The sequence below is a fragment of the Pieris brassicae genome, chromosome 5 (assembly GCF_905147105.1).
Source record: "Pieris brassicae chromosome 5, ilPieBrab1.1, whole genome shotgun sequence".
Classification (NCBI taxonomy): domain Eukaryota; kingdom Metazoa; phylum Arthropoda; class Insecta; order Lepidoptera; family Pieridae; genus Pieris; species Pieris brassicae.
This window is the reverse complement of record NC_059669.1, coordinates 12,235,485-12,257,993: the sequence shown is the minus strand read 5'-3', so window position 1 is coordinate 12,257,993 and position 22,509 is coordinate 12,235,485. Positions and strand designations below refer to the sequence as shown.

The following is a 22,509-nucleotide window of genomic DNA, read 5'->3' as shown; positions in this document are numbered from 1 at the left end:
ACAACGGTATCTCGGAGAAACTCAATCTTCTATTTCTCACGTATCTATTTTAAATACTATAATAGTAACCGCAAAAAATAAACAGCATGTGTCACTGGAAGCTGCTCACCTACTAGCCTCATCGATTGACAAATTATCATGAAACATATACATAAATCTGAGGCTGACCTTAAAAGGCTGTAGCGCCACTGTAGCGTATATATGATTATCAAACTATAAAAATTAATATATATTTATATACTATTTAATACATAGTATATTACGTATTGCATACCCGATAAATAAATAAATGGTTTATTTGAAAAGAAATTGGTACATTTAGATTGATTAATTACAAAAATAGCCATGCAGATGTCATATTAATTTCATTATTAACATAATGTCATAATAATAAGTTAAGTTAATTATTGTTGTTGTCAAATTTATGATCCAAATACTCGCCCACGGTATAGAGCCACCTTGCCTTTAAAATTTTATCACCTTTCCCTTGAAAGCATTAGACGGCAGTGATCTGGAACATCTAGGTAGGTGATTAAATAGTTTGATAGCAAGCAAGTTTTGTAGCTTCTTTGCGAGTTCTACTCAAAGGAAACACAAATTAATGAAGGCATCTACATATCGATTAAATGTGTTGTTTCCAAGTATGATTTTGGTCTTGTGTTATGCCTGAAACTTAGTTGATATTGCATCTTCAATTGACTCGGTTTTATAAGTAGTTTTGAGTCTACTATTAATATAATTCCAAAATTGTATACAAATATATAAAAACTAGTTACTTTTTCTTTATATTAACACTTAAGTAATTACCTATTTTGGTATTACACAAGCTATAAGACTTGCCGAAGACAGGGGGAAATGGAGGACCATGACCAGGAACATGACCTTCAGTGTCGTTACCTACCCACCATTGATAGGGAACTGAAGTAAAAGACATATTCACATTTTCTCTGAATGACTTTTAAGCTTAATGAGAAAAACTGGATTAGTAGACAATGGTATAAATATATTAAAAACATTCTGCCGTATTTACCATGGAGAGTGTTCGGAACTTGCAACTGAGTTACATCATCGGACGTCTAGGCACAAGACGTATTTCCACCCGTTTCACCTTGTCGTCCGTCGGTCATCAACTGAGCGCTAAGGCAATTTTTGCTGCGGATCACTATATGCAAGCAGGTGCCCACTGAAGTATTTTCATGGTTTAAGCCTTGCTCAAATAAAAATAAAAAAGAAACCTACTATACGTCTTTTTTATAGACAACAAACAGAGAATATCTTGTACTCTCAATTTCGCGTCAATGAAAAATAAAATGATCTATTTTGAAGTAATAAATTCGATTATAATGGTTGATACATGTTCTGTACAAATAAAGTCAACTTAGCAATTTTTCATGTTTATGTGCGTGTAAAAAAAAGATAAACTTTAACGCAAAGTAAACGTAAGCTGAATGGGGCATAAAAATAAACAAATAACGGCCGTTATGACCCCCCGGGGACGTAACCGGCTTTTTAATGTTCCAAGCAGAAACAAACCTTCATGGTTCTTTTTATATCTTCAATGATAGATGTTTTTTTTTATATATTCTTCATTAAGTCATATGTTTACTTGAACTAAACATGTTTGTAAAATAACTTCTTTATTAATAATATTCTTAACCTACATAAAAATAATAATAATTATATATAAATATAATTGTATATATATACAATTAAAATAAATTTAAAATGTTTCGTACTAGTGGCGTACCTTTAATGCTGGATTTTCCACCCTGTTTTGCGATACTAATTCGTTAAGCGAGGAAGTACCAGCTCCTGTATCACCGGTACTACCTACCAGGCATCAACTTCACTCTTAAATTAGCACCTGTACACTTGAACCCCACGGCTTAAGAGTCTCTATTCCAAAGAGAACAAAATGAAAGTTGGAGGAAAGAAATAACATCTTAATTTTATTTTTATAGTTTAGGTCAAATTAGCGTTTTGCTGCATAAAGTTTGTTTACTATAATTGTAATATATTCCATGAAAAACTCCTAGTTACATAAACATTTAACGCAAAAGGCGGGACTAGGCTATATAAATATTGAACAAAACTCGGAAATAGATAAACAATTCGAATTAAACCTCTCTGAATTTAATAAAATGTATTTATAATTATTAATATTCACATTTAGATATTTAGTCTTCCTTTTTGAATGTTCAATACATTTCTTAGAAATGTCGTTTATTTAAAACAGATATATCAATGGACTTTCTGTCTATGTTCGCATAACATTCGCTCGAACTGTGAAGGAAAACATCGTGAGGAAACCGGCTTGCCTTTTAGATTTACAAATCATCCTGAAACAGATACAGAAATCTGAGGCCCACACCTAAAAAGTTGTAGCGCCATTGATTTATTTATTTATATAAATATCTAATTTAAGTGACAGTTACAGCATCATCAAAATCAGGTTAGTAGTTTGTGAACCATTACTGTTATCTTACATTAGTTTAGGCCATAAAAACTTATCTAAATGTAATCATATTTACACTCTTAAATGAATTTAATAATATGTATATAACAAGGGCCACCATTAAACCCGTTACTACCCATGTGCCTAATACTATTACTATATTTCCGACAGTTTACTGATAAGGACTCTGCTAAAACTGTGCTACTTTCACTGCGTTATGTCCTACGGCATTCTACTGTGGGGTGCTGCTGCAAAGGTTCAATCCATGTTTGTGCTGTTCGGCGTATTTATTTCGTTTTCGGAATAAGTTTACGGAATTAAATATTATGAATCTGGTCAATATATTCTTGGAGCCTTGTTATATGTACAAAAAAAATAAAAGATTTTAAAGCAAATAGTGACATTTACCAGTATAATACTCGAAACAGAACTAATTTGAGTGTACGACCAACCAGGCTCCAGAAGATAAACCACTCCTTATATGGAAATTTTATTAGTTTTTACAACTTAATTCAAAGCCCTCATTAAACGTTAATTAATAAATAAAGCTTTTTATAAATTCTCCGAATATTTAAATGATCCCAATCCATCCCAATCCTTGGGATTGATTTTCTCCAGTTCAAACACAGCAGCAAAGTTTCTTGCCAGTTCTTTTTGCCCTTGACTTGCGAACTGGTAGTAAATGTAAATTTACAATTAATTTAACTTCTTTTTTGACGTTCATAAGTGTACTTGTTTACCTATATGAATAAAGTTATTTTGTTTAGTTTGAATTTATTTATCTTCTTGCATTATTTATTAAAACCTTCACGGCGTACAGCTGTGGCAACGTCAATGCCACAAACGGCCTTTCAAGAAAAAACACACTCACGTCCCCATAGTTATTTTTTAAATTTCTTGTAGTCTATGTATTATTCGTCATCAGGGTTGATTTAGAAACACTGTATCTCAAAGCACTTTATTAGTTAAGGTGTCTATGGCAGCCTGTTTATTGCGTTTAGTTATACTTTTCGTTGCTGTTCCTGTTGTGCCTATAACTATCGGTATACGAACCTTCTGTTTTGATCGGGTAGTATAATCCTCAAAGGCCGGCCAAGCACTTATTCTTGGGTGGCATTTAATTATATGGGTCACTGGAATAATAATGCTGTTCGTTAACTTCCAAAAAAAAAGTATTTATTTTTTCCTCCATATTTGAGTAAAATATCACAATATTTTAAAATATGAGGAAAATACAATAGAAATTTCTTCGAAACTTCGAAACATTACAATAAATAAAAGGCACCTTAAATTGAATTTAAAATGCGTTCAGCAATTTATTGTTATTACTCTTCGGGGAAGTTCCGTCTGTCGATTCATCATTTGTTCTACATTAATCGACTAGACAAATGAGAGGTATGTCGAATGAAATTTTGAAGATTATTCAGATTTTAGTAATGTTGTTGGAAATCTAGGTGCTCTCAAATATGTATATTAGAGGCTTTTAATTTTCTGTGTACGAATAAAATATTGATATCTCCAGAAGTAAAACTCTGAACCTCCGGGTACAACAGGTTGGCCAATAGTAATAAATGCATTTTATTAATGCTAAAGTATTTTTGCGGATATTAAATTAAATTTATTTTGGGATTGAAATCCAATTTAAAATTATTATATGTTGTGCATATGTAGCAATATCAAAGCCCTATTGAAGAAAGGATGATTTTATAATTTATGCAATTATAAGAATCGGTATATAGATTAGCCGAGGAGTGTTGGCCTATTTGCTTCAGGGCGCGACTATCATGCCTTAGGAAGTAGGTTCGATCCGCGGCTACACCAATGGACTTTTGTTTATATGTGCGCATTTAGCATTCGCTCTAACGGAGAAGGAAAACATCGTAAGGTGACGGCGTATGTCAGGCATAGAAGCTGATGACTTACTTGCCTATTATATTGACAAATGATCATGAAACTAATTCCGACATCTGAAGGCCAGAACTAAAAAGGTTCACTGATTTATTTAATTAAAATAGATTAGCCGTAAAATTATATTTAATTACAGTAAATTCAGTTACAGATATGTTTAGTCGAGTCTAGGTACCGCCATTAGACAGTTTGAATGTTTCATATTATTGAATACAACTTTTCCCTTCAAACTTTTTTAACAACAAGATTGACTCCTGTTAGACAATTATGCGAAAAGTCCAGGTAACTTTACCTTACCTTAGCAGTTTTGATTCGCTCAAAGTTTTCTTACATTAACGGAGAATAGTTATTTCAAAGTTGGGTATAAAATTAAAACTTTGCGGTTGGTCACTTTTTCTAATGGAACTTTTTAAAATATAAAGTTGTACTTCCGGTTCTTTGCTCGTAGTAGCCGATATTTCCGCTAAATTGGGATTTTGTACCTAAGGTCTAGGTGTAAAATTCAAAGTGGAAACTTTCGGATTTGAATACCACCGTAGGTTTTTATCATAGTAATTTTTATAGGATGTGACGACTTATTAACCTATAATGATGAAAAACTGCCTTTTTTTAAATAATATTATCGGGAGAAATGGCAACTGCAATTTGTTTTATAAATGAAGTGCATTTAGCATTGTAGAGCGTGTAATAAGTAACACGATTTAGAGAGCGAAGACCGGGCAGATAAACTTAGTTATAAGACGTCCGTATACTCAAAACAAATAGTTAACTTGCTCGGTGATTTCATAGAAGGTTCTTTAATAGGTAATATGTTAATACTACATAATACACTAATACATGCTCTAATCACATCACACTATCATAAATCTCTTATATACTTCCTATATTTTACAACGGCAACCTGCTACAACCTTTTTAGGTCTGGGTCTCAGTTCATTTCATAATCATTTGTCAGTGTTATAGGCACACTCGATGCACGGCGTTTGTCCCTGTACCTGACACATGCCGTCGACTTTTTTGCTCTAAGCAATTCGGTTTTCTCACGATATTTTGAATGTTAAATAAAGGCATTATTGTTACATAATGCTATTTATATGTAATAAGTCATGTTTATCACGATGATGTATATCCGATGTATGATATCACTTTATGTGTAACTCAATAACTTTCCTTCATGCCTACGTACGGTGAGATATTGATAATTGGTCTGTATATTTAGTATAATTGAGATTGATATCGTCATACAGTATCGAATAACGTTGAATTATATAATTATTTATATATAATGATTTTATTCTAAACCTAACAATTTTAAGGCTGCCTGGTCCTTTTTTGACTGGACTTTACCAAAAAGGAAGAAAGAAAGAAAAATGTTTATTATACACAATAAAAGGATGTTGAGGTAAAATAAAGTGCACTGGCCCCCAAACTAGGATTCCCTGTGTTGTGGGTCTCTTGCTTTTGACATTTTAACTGTACTTGACAATAATTTCTAAACTTTTTACACAATTTATAATCGAACTGTTTTTGCACACTAAGATTACTTTCTGTATCAGCATAGGACAGGTTGACAAGATGTCTAAGATATTTAGTGAATATTAGTCAAAGTTTGTTGTTAGTTCGTTGAAAGAAGAAAACTTATTTCCATTTGTAATTAGTCTGATTAATGACTACTTATTTCTGTTAACAACTTTTATTACAGCAAATTTTAGAACATTTTCTCTTAAGAAAGCTTTCAACATTATTTCTTTGAAGTTAGTTTCTGTAATGTTCATTTCCATAATTTGTTCGGTCCTGTACCTCTAGCCAAACATTGGACCGTCTGTCAAGAGATATAATACAGACTTCGCCTGTATTGTTGGACAGGCAGGTTCTGATTAATTCAAACAAATTTATTAAAGAAACATTTGAGATCGGAGAGTTAGTATTATTAATATATAACAAAGATTAAATTACTCAATTTTGGTTTAAAATAGAATTTTCTTTTCACCCCCATGCCATTAAAGATATTTTTGATAATCACGCATTTAATTGCAGCGTTAAAATTACGTAATAAGGGGCCGAGCGAGTAATTCCCGGATTACCGAGACATGGGTACTGTAACAATTAGCAGAACATAGGATATCCGAATCGCAATTAATGTACTACGTGGTTCTCAATGTATTTGAGATCTTGATGTTCCTGTAAGGAAGAAAATGAATCCAAGTTATTTCTAAAATAACATTTCATTTGTTTTTAATAACATATTGGCTAAATGATAACTATTTTTGAGTTAAAGCGTCTACAGATGGCCCATCAAAGGTACTATCAGGTATGTGGTGGGGAACACGCTAGATCACCAAGTGTATAGCCAAATAGTACCCTAATTGACGTGTGTAGAGTATTATTTCATCCCCACCACAATTGTCCCGATATCGCCACTTATCGATTTCATTCGCATGGAAAATTTATTAATATAATAAAAATTAGGAGAGCATAACTTAAAAGAAAACATACAGCCCATGGAGGGAGACTAAGCTTCATACAATGTAGAAATTCGTATACAAAATTCTCGTCCTTCATTAGCTGGCAATACGATATCCATTGTCCACACCACCCAGCCAGCATAGGCTTCTTACCGACAAGACGAGATCCTCTGCAAGGTTAGTGCGACTATTCAAATCAACAGACTTTTAGAGGAAAGTTTAATTAAAACTGATGTGCAAAGTAGCTAAAATTAATAAATAAAATGAAAATCTATAAATATGGATATAACTTTTATTTAACGATTAAGGATAGCACGAAGTCTACACAAGTACAGGTGAATATTATAATTTTTTTCACAAAAATAAATACACTATCTTTAAAGTACCAATTCGATAATGTCGAAAATAATAAAATATTTAATATATAAGATACGCAATTGCTAATGTGAAGTCACTCTGCGAATGAAATGAATAGTTTACTAATATACCAGTAAAACAAAACATTTAAGAGGTATAAGCCCACTCGTACTTAGCCTGCGAAGTGTGTAATACTATCTGATGAGATCCTTTATAGGGCTTCTCTCGATGTACTAAGATCTTGCTAACGATGTTGATTAAGTAAATTATGGAGAACCAATATGGATAAATGTTATGTTGCGAACACACCAAGGGGCTTTCCTTCTCGCCTGTACTTTGTGATATATAATTATTACAACGACATCTCTTCGGTAATCTTAAAGTACCTAGTCCAGCCATAAGTTCTGTTACAATTGAAAATGCATTTTTTTTAAATGCATCACATTTAAATATTTAATATTACATTATATATTTATTAAAGTCTCTTTTTTTAATTTTATCTTTAAGTAAAAAAAACAATGTAACTAAAGCAACTATATTTTATAGTAACACGAAAAAATATGAGAAATGTTGCAAAATCGAAAGAAGCTTTTAAAGTTGAATTTATGACCAGAATAGTTATTTGTTGATAAAAATGATTTGTGTTGTCAGTATGTTTTGAAGTATGTTCATTTCTTACATTGAAAGAAAGAGATATTACAGTTATATTTTTAATATAAATTAAGAGTTATGTAATAATAGTTACAAAGTTATTAAAAGTAATATAAAAATTTGTACTTTTCATATTATGCCATTATGATAATTATTTTGACATTTGCATATCTATTTTTATATGGATGATTGTGTGATTAATCAATCTGAATGTACCACTTTCTTTGCAAAGAAGTTTAGAAGTTTGCTACTATAGTTAGCTTTTGATACATTATTTTTCGTAAAATTATTTTGTGTGAACTAATTCTTTTTACACTGAAATTTCATATTACTGTTGATACTTTACATGTTTCGGTAACGAATCGATGCTATAATTACATGAAAGTAATTAAGTTTTCGATTGAATTAACCAATATTCAAATGACAGTCAACCATTAATTACATGATTTATATTGTATTTTTGGTATAAAATTTTGCTTCTGCGAAAATTGCCATTGGAAAAAAAGTAATAATGTTGCGTGCTAAATGGCTAAGGTAATGTTCTGTTAAAGGATAAAATAAAGGATCAGTGTTATCCTAGTTGTAGTGGTTTCGATCCCCGGTTGTGCACCAATAGACTTTCTCTCTATATGCGCATTTAACATTCGCTGGAACGGTGAACGATAACATCGGGAGGTAACCGTCTTGTCATAGACCCAAAAAGTTGACGGCGTGTGACTTGCCTATTAAATTTACAAATAATCCTGAAACAGATACAGTAATCTGAAGCCTAGACCTAAAAAGGTTGTAGCGCCTCTGATTTAATGTTAAATAATTAAAATACGATACAGCATGAATTAAAAATTGTAAATTAAATTTTTACAACAATATAAAATAACAAAAGCATAGTTAAAACAATAAGAAATGAACAATATACGAGAAAACCCCACCGTTGTCGGATTAACGGAATTTACAAAGAAATAACGACACATAGGGTGAATATATCTTGAAACCACGGGTATTTTTAAATGTTAGAGAAATGCATATTCATTTCAAGATTTTTATAGTATGTTATAGTTATTATTTAGAGAGCCTGCGTATAATAAGCAAAAAAATTGTGACCCCAATTAGACCAGCGTGTGAATCCAAAAAAACACAAAATATATTTTAATAACTTTAATCAAACTATTACAATTATAGAACTTTATTAAAAATGTCTATATTTTAGACTTATTACTATTTTCAGGTCCGATATGAGGTATCCGATCAAAGCTCTCGATGTCTGTTGTCTGCTTTCTTTTATGCTGTTGCGTCAGAGGGATGCAGGTATTGCATATGCGGGGCAAAGGGGGTGCAGTGGATATGTACCACCACAAATATTGTACACCAACAAATATAAAAACAAAAAACAGAGGTGTAACTAACAACGAACGGAATTTTGTGCAGTTTTAATCATAGTTAGGTAATTGTTGAAGTGGTCGCAAAGAATCAAGGAAAATACATGAAATCTACCCGAGTAAATATACGGACGTTAGTTTTTTAAATGCATTCAGCAAATGAAAACAAGCATCTCAGAGGTCATGCGATAAAACAAACCATCAAAAGAATGGCTATGGTTTATTGAACTTCTTCCCAAACATTGGTGCCTGTGTGGACTAAATAACCTGAGAATGTTTTCCTGACCTCTTTTCACTGAAATCGTTTAAACATAAATAAAGATGGTAACTTCTGATACACACGATTTTGCTTCTCGTGTCTTTACTAAATAAAAAATCACCGCCCATTGCCAGAAGGCAAGTGCGTTGCCGGCCTTTTAATAATTGGTAAGCTCTTTTCTTGAAGGACCCTTACTTAAAATGGGTTGGAATTACTACATAATATGAGCCGTATTAATTCTAAATTTCACCAACATCACCTTGATGTTACAGTCCATTTTACAAGGCATTTTCTTTTGCGAACTATCGAACTGTGGAATCGACTCCCGGTAGGGGTCTTCCCTGAGAGATACGACCTCTAACTGTTCAAAATTCGAGCGTAGGTACCCTCAAAGGCCGGCAACGCACCCACTAGAAATGGGTGTCTATGGGCTGCAATAACTGCCCTTTTTGGGCGTTCCGCAGGCTCGTTTGCGTTTCCATTATATTTAAATAAAAACAGTGGGCACCTATACGTAGTTTGACATTCTGATGATTATGAAACTCAGCTGCAAGCATTAATCCGAACACCTTCTTTGAACACTCTCAATGGTAAATGTGGAGGAATATGCAGAGAAACCCCGCAACGCCAAGGGATCGAGCCACTCGTTTTGTAAAATCAACTGTATTTTATAGAACACATTTTGTTTTATACACAAGGGATAAATAAATTTTACTCATTTTGATAAGTCGATATTGAATTTTTTTTTTATGTAATAGCAGGCAAACGGGCAAGAGGCTCACCTGATGTGAAGCGATACCGCTGCCCATGGACACTCACATTGCCAGAAGGCTCGCAAGTGCGTTGCCGGCCTTTCAAGAATTGGTACGCTCTTTTCTTGAAGGACCCTAAGTCGAATTGGTTCGGAAATACTTCAGTGGGCAGCTGGTTCCACATAGTGGTGGTGCGCGGCAAAAACTGCCTTAGAAAACGCTCAGTTGTGGAACGACGGACGTCGAGGTGATACGGATGGTATTTTGTATTTTGCCTTGACGTCCGATAATGAAACTCAGCTGCGGGTATTAGACCGAACAACTCTTCTGAACACTCCCCATGGTAAATGCGGTAGAAGATGCAGAGGGACCCAACATGCGTAGAGACGCAACGCCAAGGGATCAAGCCGCACGGAAAGTGATTGGTCGTCGACGATTCGAACCGCTCTTCGTTGAATACGGTCTAGTGGAAGGTGCTGGTACTGGGGAGCTCCCGCCCAGAGGTGAGAACAGTATTCCATGTGGGGCCGAATTTGCGCTTTATAGAGTTGCAAGCGGTGTCCCGGAGTGAAGTACCGTCTCGCCTTGCTGAGCACACCAAGCTTTTTGGAGGCTAATTTAGCCTTCCCTTCCAAATGACCGCGAAACTGGACGTTATTCGATATGTCAACGCCCAATATTCCGATGTTAGCTGAGGCTTTAATGAGAGTGCCTTCAAAGAGGGGAATAGCGACAAAGGGAGTTTTTTTAGCGGAAAACGCGCATACTTGTGTCTTCTTGGGGTTAAATTGGACTAGATTTAGTCTACCCCAGTCCGAGACTCCACGTAAAAGAGTTTCGACTTCAGACACAAGTTTGTTCCGGCACTCATCAACAACAGCCCGAGAAATACCTGCCCGGCCCGTGTAAAAAGTATCCCCAGTGCTGTCGTCCGCATAGCAATGAAGGTTGCTAAGTTGCAACATATCATTAATATGCAGAATAAACAGGGTCGGGGATAGGACACAGCCTTGTGGGACACCAGCATTGACGGGTTTAAGGTCGGAGCATGCTCCGTCGATGACGACCTTAATACTCCGATCAGCGAGAAAGCTGGAAATCCAGTTGCATAATTTCTCGGGGAGCCCATAGGCTGGAAGCTTCGAGAGCAGTGCTCTGTGCCACACCCGATCGAAGGCTTTCGCTATGTCCAAACTTACCGCCAGCGCCTCCCCCTTGGACTCAATTGCCTCTGCCCACCTATGTGTAAGGTATACAAGGAGGTCACCAGCTGAGCGACCACGACGAAAGCCGTACTGAGAATCGCTAATCAGCTGGCTGCCCTCTAGATACCTCAAGAGCTGGCCGTTAATAATGGTTTCCATTATTTTGGAGAACAAGGAGGTTATTGCGATTGGGCGATAGTTGGACGGATCAGAGCGATCGCCTTTTTTAGGGATCGGATGTATCAAAGCTGTCTTCCAGCACTTAGGAACAGTGTTGAGGGAGTACAGGTACCGGAAAAGGCCCGTTAGGACCGGAGCCAACTCAGGACCACAAGTACGCAGCACAATTGGGGGGATGCCATCAGGCCCGCTCGACTTATGGATGTCCAGGGAAAATAAATGTTTACGGATTGCTATCCGTAAACATTTATTTAAACGTTGCCGGAATGTAACTTCAGGCATCGTAGTATCACACCGCAATAATGTCGGTGGTTCCTTCCCCTGATCATCCAAAGTTGAGTTCGACGCAAAGAGACAGCCTAGAAGATCGGCCTTCTCTTTTGCAGTATGGGCCAGTGAGTCATCCTCCCTATGCAGTGGTGGAATAGAGGGCTGACAGAAATTCCCTTGGACAGCTTTAGCAAGAGACTAGAAGGCTCGAGTTTCCGAAGGAAGGTGGGCCAATTTCTCACCAAACCTGGCAATATGCTCTGACTTTGCCTTAGCGATTTCCCGTTTGAAGGACCTAGAGGCTGAATTGTATGCTTTTTTACGTTCGCCGATAGCCGCATCACAGGATGTCGCCGCTTCTGCCCAGCATTCACGCTTACGGCGCAAAGCCTCTTTGCACGAACGCCTAAACCAAGGCTGGGACTTGCCACCGACCGGCACCGCAGAGAATGGAATAAAAAGTTCCATGCCCTGCAGGACCACATCAGCGACAGAGTCAGCGACGATATCCGGAGTACTCAACGAAAAGCAAATGGGCCCCCAAGGGTAGGATGCAAAAAAAGACCGCATCCCGTCCCAATCTGCTGACTTATAGTGCCACACACGGCGACAGCCCGCAAAGCTAGGCCGTAAAGGGCGCGTGAGCGGCACAATGCTCCGTACCACACAATGATCTGATGAACCCAATGGCGGGTCAACAGAAACTTGGTAGGTCTCCGGATGTGAAGTCAGCAGAAGGTCCAACAAAGAAGTTTTATGACCATCCACATCTGGTACTCGCGTAATCGCAGGGACCATTTGCGTCAAGTCGTAGGCTAGAGCAAAGTCGTGAAAGGATCTTCCCGCGTGATCGGTGGTTTCAGAGCCGAGCCAGTCGGCATGGTGGGCGTTAAAATCGCCAAGTATCACGATTTCAGCGGTAGGAATCCTTTCGAGCAGGGAATCTGTAGCCATTTGGATGTGCTCAATGAGTCGGTCAGTTTCGGTATTTCCGCTATTTCCGCTATGGGACCTATACAGGCATGCGTAGAATCGCGGATGGTCATCGCAGTCTACGCGCAGCCAGAGGTTAGATAGGTCCCTTCCTTCAAGCGTCCCGAGGCGACGAGAACAGATATCCTCTCGGACGTACGCGCAAACTCCAGCCCGCGGCACAAATGAATCTTCCAATTTGTACCCCGGGTAGGAGAGGTAAGAAGTATCAGCCGGGGAGGAAATCTGAGTCTCGGTAAGAAAGAGCAAGGCCGGCTTCGCAGTATCTAAATGATAGTGGACAGCGTGGATGTTGGAGTTGAGCCCCCTAATATTTGTGAAGTCCACGGCGAGTATGGATGGGGGTGCCTTTGTTGGATTGCTCCGTTTGCCCCGAGACCGATTATTTTTTTTTTAAAGAGCGCAGAATTCCCCCCCCCCAGAATACGAAGGGCAGCCTGTGCGTCCACCACCGGGTGCTGAGTGTCCCGGTGGTGGACGCCCAGAGGGGGATTCTCCACCGCAAGCGCGTGTGGTACCCCCCTGGGGTAGATTCTGATTCTTCTGCACCTTCATATTTCTTGTAGAGGGGGGGGGGGCTCCGGGAATCTTTCTCACCGCACGAAACGCGAGTACAAGAAGGCGAACCTTTTGTATCACTTTACGCCGGTTTTCTGAAAGTGAAAAAAAATATTACATTATGATTCTAGAAAAGAAAACAAGGACCAAATAATAATCATAAAATATATAAATACGTATTCGTAAACGATGGTGCCTCTACACGTGGCATGATAAAGCTCTCCTTCAAACCTTTATCTCGATAACAACTAACAAGGTCCAGACATCTTGTACTGTCTCCGGGAATATTCTCGAATAGAAAATACAACGTTACAACTAAGAAAATATTTATAAAACTTTGAACATTCCTCAACACTGTACTTTGCACTACATTTTTCAAATCTAATGAAATTTTAAAAGTTTACAGAACGTTTCCATCCAAAAGCCATCAGGCCATTTTTGCTCTTCTGATATATAAGTGTTGTATGGCCATGGGGGAAAGTGATCACTTATAAAGAGTCCGGTTGCTTGTTCCTTATGTGCAAAAACATATTAATTCACATAAAATCATACCTTACCTGTTGTAAACAAATATATTAAATTAGATTAATGGATATGTTTAATGTGTATCACGTGTAGTGAGTGTAAGTTAGATTAATGACGAGAATGACAAGAAGGAACGAGGAACGAGGGCAGCGCCTAAATAATGACGCAAGAAGGACAAGGTTTATGCGTGGAGAAAGGAAGGAGTAAATGGCAGGCAGCTGACAATGAGTGATATGAATATTGTCGAACGACAGGATGACAGAGACAGGAATCGATTGTTAACAAAACAGCAAATGAGATCTTGTACAATAGCTGAGAAAGCACCAACTGAACTTTAACCAAAAACAGTACATGCGGATAAATCGATAATAAATTACTTTTAGTAATAATGATGACTATGGAATCACTATTATTATCGACCATTGAATATTGGTTAATTTAAAGATCTAGTCACATTGGCAACTCATATAATTAACCGTTTTCAACTAATTTGACTTTGAAGATTTTTATCTATAAGCTCTGTGACATAATGACATAAATAGTAATAACTATGAAAATACTATTACTGTAGACTATCAAATAGTCGGTTGTATCAATCAAATAGTATGTGACATATAATGACAATGGCAGCTGACACCAGCATCAGTACAGCAGTATATTGCATGACTTCTTTATTTTTATCTTGAAAAACAAAGCAACTTTGTAACATTGCTTTGATGAGAATTACTTATTAAGCTATAATTAGTATAGATCTTAAACCTCACAGAACGGCTACGCACTTACAAACCTTTTGGTGCAGCATGTGTTTAGAGCCAATTAACTCTAAGTGGGTCACTTGTAGAAGAAGCATCTAGTTACAGAATATTATTACGCCTATCATTCATTTAATAAACAATTTCGCATTAAATCTGTTAGATATCTCTAAGCACCGAAATTCATGGATTAAATATCGATTCGTTCATGCATACTCCGTCCATACGTTAATCTCGAAGCTTATATTGTCATCAGCCGCGTGCAGTTTTAAGCCGTTCATAGCAGTTCAATATCGACATGAAACCTAGCTGCATAAACTGGTTGATATCGGTGCATTCATCTGCTTATGGAGCCCCCTAAATATGCTGTTTGTCTAATAGCCATGCGCACAAATCGTAATTGAGTCGAAACGATATCCTCAATATCATACATTTAAACGTGCGACTTTCTACTCTAAGGGCCTATTCCTATAAGTAAGTGTTCTAAGTAGAATATGATGTAACATTTATCGTTATTATAAAAGTGAAATAAATATTTCATATATTCACTTACCAGACACGATTATTCTTATTGTTTTTTTACGAACGACATATTCGAATCATTATTTATTGCACAATCCGCCTCGTTGAATGATGAGACTGAATTTGTTAACTTTTCATAAAGTGAAGGACCAAAGTAATATAAAAACATAAAGCTCTTATATGGGGATATGCTATCTTTAGTTTTAAATTATCGATAAACAGATATTTTTTTATCAGAAATAGAGTGGTTTTGTGTGAGAAAATAACAGTTACCAAGTTGGTATTCATAAACGAGAGCTTTCCGTCTTACCACTGTTTCCACTCTGAATCTAAAGGTTTATTTTTTTGTCGATCGTTAAATAAGGCTACAATAATATGGTCATTATATAAGTAAAACTTAGAAATGTGTCTGCGCATTAATTGTAAATTTTACCTTGATCTGACTTGAGTATGCGACCTTCATCGTCGTAATGTAGCCCCTGGTAATGTATTAATCGATTCGATCTTTTGGTCTATGCTCGAATTAAACATTCGCTAGTAGGATTAGGAAAGACATCGTGAGAAAACCGGCATGCCTTATGCGTGCGTTTCAGACACAAAACGCTAGTTACCTATTAAAAAAAGCAAATGCTAACGAAATAGGTCATACCGAAATCTGAGGCTAAGTCCCAAGGTTGCAGGGCTATTGTTTCTTTTATTTATTGCTTTAGAAAGATATGCCTAGATCTTTATATTTCTTCTGTAGCAAAGGGCCAATCAATGCAAATCAGAAATAATATCGTTTAACACTTTAGAATGTATCCTTTCGTTTTTTTTTTTATTATATACTAGGTACGCTCCATACTACCACTTATATTTATAATTTTGTAAATGTTCACAATGGTTCTCATCGTGCAATTGGAAAGTTTCTAAGTTTGCGGGAGTCCACAAAGTTGGAGCCAATTCAAATTTATAGTTTGCTGGATTCAGCGCGGAGTGAAATTGAATGTTCTAAGGTTTACCAAGTTTAGGCTAAGGAATTCGGGAATTCAGATTTTTTTGTACAATTATTACATTTTCTAGAAATAAATATTTCACAAAAAAATATAACGTTTATTTCTGCAGATTTTATTTATATCTTAGGCACATTTTAGTTTTTTAAGCTTTGTACTTTCTATTAAATTGGTATGAACAGTGATTGGCTTAGCGTTTCATTGTTGCATGCATATCTAAGAGTTATAGCATTTCCCAAAGAAAGGGTTAACTAACTATTGTATTAGTTAAACATACTATATCTTTTATTTGTTTTTATGAGCCTGTAATTCCCAGGCCGCCATTGAGTATTAGAATCCCTGGCATTAAACTCGATTTACCTCATTGGTCTCGGATAAAACAATAGTTCAGATTTTTATCTGCTGCTTTAATCCGACCTATAATTGTATTCTCCCTTTGCGATTAAATAATTTAAGTACATTGATAAATCTGATACTCTTACGTAAAAAACTCATATGCATGGCTGATTTTTTGTGTTTTTAGAATTGGATATCTTTTTAAAGGAAAACGTTTTTCTTTCATCTTAATAAGAACCTACCTAAGGCATCAAATTACTTTTATCTATGCATGCATCTATCTAGCAATGCTAGACGTAGATGACAAATTAATATAATAATTGTATTATTACAGCAAAAAAATACATTTTCGTATGATACAATAGGGTCTATTTGTCCTTTGTGCATTATGTAGGTATTAACAGTAGCAATCTGTGCGTGATTCACATTTTCATTTTTTGGTTTTACCAGTAGTCACTACATTTAACATCACTAGCAGATGTAAATTCAGCACATAAAATATTACGTTGATTTGTAGTTTCACTCAAAAAACGTTAAAGTGCAAATGGGCCGTTCAATTGGACCGCATTTGTGATGATAGATGGGTCAAAAGTACTCTGACATGGAATGAAAAAATAGTGGACGCCGACGAGAAACCTGGGTAGATGAAATAAATAGATAGCGGGGGAAGATTTAAATAAAGTAGTGAAGATGAGAGACAAATGGAAGAATTTGGAGGAGCCTTTACTCTGTTGGAGGTCGTGTACTATTAAATATAATAAAATAAACTTAATGTAATCATTATAACACTCGAATACAGCCTATTTTATTTTATAGTCTAGTGTCTATCGCAGTCAGGACAGCAGCCTTTGTATAAGTCGCGATATATTTATTTTTCTGCTTCCCTGATCATCTCGGATGTAAGGAGACGTACTTCCGTACTTCGTGGAACCTGTTCTATACCTAGTTTATTTTGGAGTATTAAACGAACCGGTTTCTGACGCTATTTTTCCTTCGAGCATTGCAATTGCGCCAATAATATGAAAATTTATTGCTAAATTGCTGTAACACATACAGTACGTATATATAGTAGATATTGCAATAAAATGTTAAAGACTTTACACGAATGAACAATAATTCACTTTATAATTATATAGGCTTCAAAGAAGAATCTATTTTCGTACAGTTTTCAACCCTTAGTGGTAAAATATTCAGGAGATGCTGTGAAAGAATAATTGAGTGGAATATTTCACGGGTGTCAAAAAGATTATTCTTTGAACACAGATCACTGAAAACAGTTTAACTATTGGTTTGGGTCTTAAAGACTCTCCTGCCCTTAAGTTGCTCGGTTTTTTTGTAAACGGACATATATATTAGGTTATAAAAAATATGACACCATAAAATACAGGTTTCCATCTTAAATATATAATGTCACTAATATACTTGCGATTGAAGCACTGGCGAAGATTTTCTTGTCAGTTTTCGCCTGCTACGGCCTCGTTTTTGGAACTGGTAGTAAATGTAATTTTTCATCTTCTTTTCGATATATATTGCCGTTCAAGTCCACAGTTACCAATGTGATTAAATAAATTAAAATTTTTATTAAAAGTGTTTGACTTGACGCACGACAAAATAGTTAAAAAAGAAGAAGTCCCCATGCTCAAAAGGTTAGGGCTAAGCGCAACAAACAGATAACAACAACAACCTTATCGCTAATGAATGATACCAGGCAACTCTACAAGAGTTTTTTTGCAGTACATTGTTAGATTTTTTGTACTTATTAAGAAATAATTGTAAGTAATTAAGGGCAGGCAGGTATATTTTCAAAATATTAAAATTAATAAATCAAAATTAGTCCTACTGATTAAAACGATCTGTGATACGTCAACACTAGTCATTGAAAAGTTCTTTCGTAACGAGACTTCACCAATTAGTAGTGCAAACAAGCGATCGGTCGATTTGTAACTGTTGCATTTCTGTATATTTCGCTGGATCACATGAAATGTGTTGAAATATATTAATTTTAAATGTTAAACTCTATTTATCTTTTCCATTAAAATAAAAGTCATCTCTGAATATTGATTTGATAATCCAAACAGCAAATACTAAGACCCGGCTTTCACAGTTTTAAATTCATACTAATGTTTAAAATTTACACTCACATAGTACGTCTGATCCAAATGGCCCGTCAGATTCCCCAGAGAGTTAATTTACAAATTAAACTACACAAAAAATCTGACATCCAGGGCAGCAAAATCATTAGGAACCAATAAAACCATTAAAAATGAAGCCCTGCGCCGCTGTATGCGATAATCTCAAAAAACAACAAATAGTGGGTTTCCTGAAGATTACTCAAATGTACAATATATAAAATTAAAATACTGAACAAATTAAAAATAATCGTGGATCGTAGAGGAGGAATTTGTCATTATGATACACAATATGTAAAAGAAATCTTGCGTTTTATTACTTTATAAATAATGTGTATATTTTAATAATAATATGGATTACAATCAAGTATACAGTATTTACAATTTTTTAACTCTCTAACTAACTTAATTATAAAAATAGTTAAAAATAAATAAATTTAAAAAGTTTTGTCCCTGTGGCAGTGTACCTCTAACGCTGGCAGCATTTCCTCGCTGTATTGCGAGAAGAATATTAATATATGAAAAAATCTATCTACATAGATGATTTTTACATTTATTTACTTTGCCTGTACTTTGATCAAGACAGAGCGATTTAAGTGAAAATATTATATATAAATAGTACAGAACTATGCCGTATGTAACGGTACTTGTAGGTAAATATTACATACCGAAACAATAGCGCTTAAGGCGAAATTCACAGAAGAGACTTAGTACTGTGACTACAACGGCAGTCACAGTACTAAATCTCTTCTGTGTAGTAATTGACAAATATGTCGGAACATCACTTACATTCATATGTGTATTTACAATCGCTCGAGGTCAAACTTTAGTTTACGCCAAGTGTTGAAAATCGTATGAACTAGACTAAGAAGAATCTGGCGCTACCAAAACGGACAATTATTTTATTAAAAATACAGATAATAATAAGTTCTAATGAAATGTTTCATTATTTACATTTCACTACATTATAGAAGATATACTTCACGAAGTTGGACAAGAACAATATTTCTAAATACGATTATGCAAACTTAGCTTAGCCGCGACTCGACTTAGTTCGGACTTTGACCGTGTTACAATAACGTCTCGGAATCTCAACCTAAGTCTCGACTTTGAATCTTAGCCTTAAATTACGTAGACTACGCTTCACTTTCAATAAGCATCATCTGTAATACAAAGGTCGAAAAATAATGTATGTTGGGCCCATAACAAAAAATATGACAGACATTATATAAGGAATAACTCCTTGTTACGCGATTTTGGCAATTTAGGAATCTATTACACAAACCTACATATAAATTATATTACATATCGAATCAAATATGAATTAATCAAAAAATAAATAAAAGTTATCTATGTTTTTTAAGGGTTGTAGCGGGAGGGAGGCGCAAGTATGTTTACCGGAGTTATTATTGTCTTTTTTCTTTCTTTCTTAGCGCTAACCACTGGATCATTTTATTATGAGCCCTTAACGTTTAAAATCTCAATTTCCCGAAATTCGAGTTCGGCTCTTGTATTAAGGGAGCAAATTGTTTATAATATACTGTGAATTATGTCTGATAAACAAACTTTAAGAAAGTATGAGAAAAGTTGTATGAAAATGTAAAAATATGTTTTTGTTAATTCAACGCTGCTGTCCATACCGCCCGCATCAGAAAAACTTTATCTGGAACAACTCCGAGCTCGGAAAAGTGATTAACGGGGTTCTAGTAAATATTGAAAAAGTCATTCACCAAGCGTCTTAAAAAATTGTGAAAATTGTTCTAATTATTTCTTTATCATTATCTTGGATGTCCCAAGGCACAACGGTTTTTGACCTCAATTGATTGATGGTCAAATGTTTTATATATTTTTATACGTTTTGCCAAATATGTACCTGTCTCTGACACGTGCTTTTTCGGCCAGTTTTAGATACATAGATAATAACTAGAATATCGTACAAAGTAAATTTCTGTTGGTCTTTGATTACTAAATTCTCAAAGTTGAATACTGTGCAGCATGTTAATTAAACTTAACAGCTTAACGACTTGGATCGAGCGTTCAAGTTTTGATCTTACTTGAGTCGAGTTATGATGATTTGAAATCTGCATCTTCATTAAGTGCTGTTCGCGTTCTCATACAAATTATAAAAAAATGCTTTACACTGGGTTAATTTCTCGAGTAAGTCGTAATGTATGCGTTATTTTAGTTAAATGTAATACCGTATCAGATACGCATACATGATGACGTATGAAAATATTTCTGTAAAGAAATATCTTTATATTTTTTTTGTAAAATGTGAAAATATGCTGTGCAAATAATATTTAATCGAATAAATGAATTGGACACATATAACGCTCATACTTATAATTATTTGGACTAAAACTCGCAGCTAAGTTTCACGTAAGTCGGCGGAAAGTAACGGCGATCTTTGTGTGAGTTTTCTTTGTTTCACTATGCATACTGTAGATATTGCGTTAGGTACAATGTGGTGAATTCTAATAAATAGAGCTAGTTCGTAATAATCTGTGTGTGCCTGATGCATATAAATTTTTATGTATAAGACTAGCCAGATTTATTCTTCACCTTACGAAAAAGTGTTATTGATGCAAAAAAAATATTTTTAGTAAAAAAGTTTAAATAGAATTACAAAAATATCCGTTATTAATTATTAAAATCTGGGAACAATAAAATAAACCTGTGCTATCAGTTTTCTTTGTTGGTAGTAATATTTCCTAATACAGCGATAAGAATTGGTTTGTTTAATAGTGTTATCTCAGGAAACACCGGTTTAAAAATATCTTTTTACCATCTTACATCCTCCATCTTCACAATCTTTAAATACTTACCCATTGAGGGTAAGTATTTAAAAATAACGGCATCGACTGGTGGTAATTACCAATAGAACAACCATGAACAATGTTTACATAACAATAAGTTTAGCACTTAGCTTAGCTTAGAATAGCTTATTTACCACTTTAAATTCTATTATGTATATACATATATATATTATCTATCTTCTACTTCATAGCCAATAAGGACTTTATCATATACATAATATTACGCTGGCACGTGTCATCCCAATATACAGATATTATTGAAATCTTTATTGGAACCGTTTGATTCAATAGAGTTTTGTTTGCTTAGGATAGGAGTTCCATGTACGAGGGATGTTTTGTAACTTAATTTGATCGAGATTAAATTATTATATCTGAACTTAGTATGAATTTGAGGAAAAGGGATTTTAACTTATATTTTCCGGTAGTTCCAGTTCAGCCTATGGTTACTGTATAGTTTATTGAATTTTTTGATTTGATTAATCAAGCCTAGTTAACTTAAGATTGAATGTATACTGGTATTTTCGGTTGCTTCATATAGACCGTGTGGCCTAATGGATAAGGCGTCGGACTTCGGATCCGAAGATTGCAGGTTCGAGTCCTGTCACGGTCGAATAGACTTTTTGTATTTTATATTTTTTGTACATTAATATATTCTATTAGTAGTGAATAATTGAGACGTGATCTGAAAAACGTCAACTTTTTTTCTAATACGACATACGCTATTAGGTAAAGCACAATTTGTTTTTTTAAAGCTCGGCATCGTATTCACTATATAACTATGATCATAGATACCAACGGACTCAGCGAAGCAGTTGCATCATTTAAATAGAATTTGTGAGGACTTAACACATTAAAAGAAATAGGAGGATTCTTGGAGAAAAATTATATATTAATTCTAGAAATTTAAAAAGAAAACTAATGAAAATCAACAAGTCTCAGGTGATTGTAAATTTGAATTTAAAGCCAAGTCAAAAGGCATAAGGCGAGAAGAACTCGCAAAAAACTTTG

At 35.1% G+C, this 22,509-nt stretch overlaps 1 non-coding gene across 1 annotated transcript; it reads left to right on the top strand.

Moving 5' to 3' along the window:
* Positions 1-22,038: 22,038 nt before the first annotated feature.
* Positions 22,039-22,111, top strand: Trnar-ucg. Its single transcript has one exon. It is a non-coding gene; the product is annotated as a tRNA-Arg (tRNA).
* Positions 22,112-22,509: the final 398 nt, after the last annotated feature.